Below are 3,401 nucleotides of genomic sequence, written 5' to 3'. Positions count from 1 at the left end.
TAGCTGTTTTATCTTCACTATCTCAATTAATCGCTTTCAGCAAAACATTCACAATGATTGGATATCAACTCAATTTGAAAACGTTAAAATTATTAAAGTGATATTCCCTCGGACATTCCTCCCCTCAATAACAATAATGGAATGTTTCCTTTCGGCCATTCGAATAGAAGCAGAGAAGTATAGAAGCACAGATCCATTTTTTCCGATTTATTATAGTGAGTTATAGTAGTGAGTTATTATAACTCACGCTGTTTGTTGATAGATACTATTAATTTCTCAATAGCAGTTGAATAATGAATATATATATATATATATATATATATATGAATTCAATAGGAGTAGATAATGGAAATAAGAATCTTGTGAATAATTCACACTTCTTCCAGTTCCTCATCAAACAGAAAACAGAAGCGCTACAAAATTGATACGACGCCAAATAAAAAAAAACACCCCTTTATCTCCTTCTCCTTGATCCAGACGAATCTGGTGTAAACAAGACTGTGGATCACCCCCGAAGAGCATCCTTTCCGAGGCAATGATTTGGGTATTTCGCCCAAAGTGTACCATTATATCAGATTGCCGGTTGTGAACGGGGCATCAGGAAGATAATGCCGATAATAAATTCAATGAATGGGGGACGCGAGTCAGAGTGCGGAACAAAAAACAGAGAGACCTAAAGGTTCCTCCAGACGGGTCCGTTCCGATAGGAATTAGGATTGACAGGCCGTGTGCTCGTATCCTTAGGGGTGTCGTTAATATGAAATTGAAAAATGACTGTGCACGCCCTCTGCTCGGCCTCCGTCCGGAAAGCTTTTCAGCAGTTTTTCCAAGTTATTTTAATATCGGTGCTGCCCGAGTATTTAATATGATTTTCCTGTATCGTAAATTTATTATCGGCGTTGAAAGCTTCAATGCGCTTGTCTACCTCTTATCGAAGATTTTCTTTCAAGTGCCAACGTTATGAAAACGTATAGCCTGAGTTTTGTCCAGAAGGTACGTGCCTAGATTCGAGGTGAAGAAAGTTTCCCTAATGATATCAGTTTGATAGTATATCAACTGACAAAGAAGCTGCAACACTCAGAAGGAGCTGTTTTTTTTGGTAAAACATAGATAGTATAGCAAGGAGTAAATGATTGAAATTTGGAGAAAAGAATGAAGGGTTCACAATTTTGTTCAATAAATTTGTTAGTAATGTGTTTGTCCACTGCGATCATCTATACACTGCCCAACATGTCTCGGCATTAATGCAATAAGATGGTCTATATCTTCTTGAAGGATACTATCCCAAGCTACCTGTACTTCATGTCTCAGAGCCAATAACGTCCGTGGGGGCTGGGGTAAATTTCCAAGCCTTCTACCCATGATGTCCCAAACATGCTCTATAGACGAAAGATCGGGGGATCTGGGCAGTGATGGCAAAATATTCACAAGGGACGCTTCAAAAAAGTTTAAACTAACTCTGGCTACATGAGGTCGGACATTATCTTGCTGAAATATTGGCTTTTCGAGCCGGTTAAGGTAAGGGAGAACATAATGACTCCACTATTTCTTGAAGGTAACGCAGCGCTTTCATGTTACCTCGAATAAAGACTGAAGGTGACATACTTGCATGTGCAATAGCACCCCATACTCTAACGCCTACTGTCCAGTGTACATAATGCTTAACATCAAACTAAGGTTCAAGTCTTTCTCCCCGACTTCTTCTAACCCTTCTTCGGCCATCATGTGCACCCAAGTAGAATCGAGATTCATCAGAAAAGACGAACTGAAGCCATTCCACATTCCAATGTTGACATTCTCTGCACCATTGTAATCGTTGCCGGCGATGCTCAACCGTCAGAGTTAATACAAGATGGGGTCGATAATGCTGCAGTCCAAAAGACCTTATGCGGTGGTAAACCGTTCAGGCAGTTAAAGGATGGCCTTTTTCTCCTTACCACTCATCAGCCAAAGATCGTGTTGTCGCGAATCGGTCTCTAATGGCCCTAAGTCTTAGACGTCGATCTTGAACTTCATTCGTGCCCTTCGACGTCCGGTCCTTACTTTTCTTCGATTTTGAGTATGATCCTGATCCATGCCGAGCCAAGACTCAAGAATTATCTTAAACAAAATCTAATCAGTAAATACACCAGTATATTAGACATCTTAATTACACCCACACATTTGATTCAGAACATTTCATTTTCCCCCACTACGCCACTGGATTCGGACCTTTTCTGCAGCAACACGTGGTGAGAATCGGTTCGTTTTCAGTACACGTAAAACCCAATCAATTGATCCCATCCCAGACACATCCATCTACCTTCACATTTCGTCATGACGTCGAGAGGGGAGTCCATAATGTGGTAGTTCCAGCCTGATTTTTTATTCATCTAGAAGAGGTATACGGACTATTAGAAAATTGCTCTGAAAACCTTCGCTCATCTATTTTTCAGCATAGCCTCCTGCCACGTATTCCGCTCTATTCGATTTCGTTCTCTCGGTATTCTTTTCCACGATTTTACGGCTTTTTTTTTGCGGTGCAACAAGCCGTCGGTTTCAGCTGAGGTACAGCTGATTTGGTAACGAGATGAAGTTCTGATATCGGAATTCTTTTTCGGGATATTCGTTGTGAAAAATGTATGGGTCAGTGAACGAAAAGTGATCAGATTATTTTTGAGCGCTCGTCTCCGAACAGATTTTTTATTTATTTTTGTATTTTATTTATTTATGTGTGGTACGAATGTGATACAATCACTAGAAAACACCCAAGCGCACGTATCTTGGAGGGCCGGCTCGAGTAATTTTGGCACCTGAAGCGAAAAATTTTTCGGCGCCCCTGCTCAGAAAGCATCCATAAGAATGTATCCTCCCTCATAACCACTTCTCCCTAGAAAAAAAACAGCATCTACTCAAATGATAATACAGAACTTTCTTCTTCCAATGAATAATCTTGCAATCGTGCGTAAAAAACAAAATCAAATTCTAGTGAATTATGAATATTGAACGTCAATGAATCATCCGCAAGTACTATATCTGATTTTCACATCTACATGACACTGCGTAGTCGTACGATCGTCGAATGATTACTTATCACACCACAAGATACAATGGGTGGTGGGGCATGAAAGATTTCAGTATTGCTTCGAAAACTAATTGGGATTACAAACATGTATTCCGCTGCAAATATTTGGCATATAACAGAAACAAGTTTCGAATACAAAATAGTAGGAATTTTCCATATGATGAATGTGTAAATATTGACTTTCAAATAATTCGAAATCGAAGGTATTGTTCTTTTTCGTCTTTGTGTAATACATAATGATTTTATCTCTCTGTCAAAGAGAGTAATAGGGAATTCTGTTTATATTGGTTGGGCTGCTATGTGTAAACATGCGGTTTGGAGATATTTATTGCAGAGA

This window comes from Harmonia axyridis, chromosome 1 (genome assembly GCF_914767665.1).
Source record: "Harmonia axyridis chromosome 1, icHarAxyr1.1, whole genome shotgun sequence".
Lineage (NCBI taxonomy): Eukaryota > Metazoa > Arthropoda > Insecta > Coleoptera > Coccinellidae > Harmonia > Harmonia axyridis.
The sequence above is the reverse complement of the archived record's forward strand: the minus strand, read 5'-3'. Positions refer to the sequence as shown.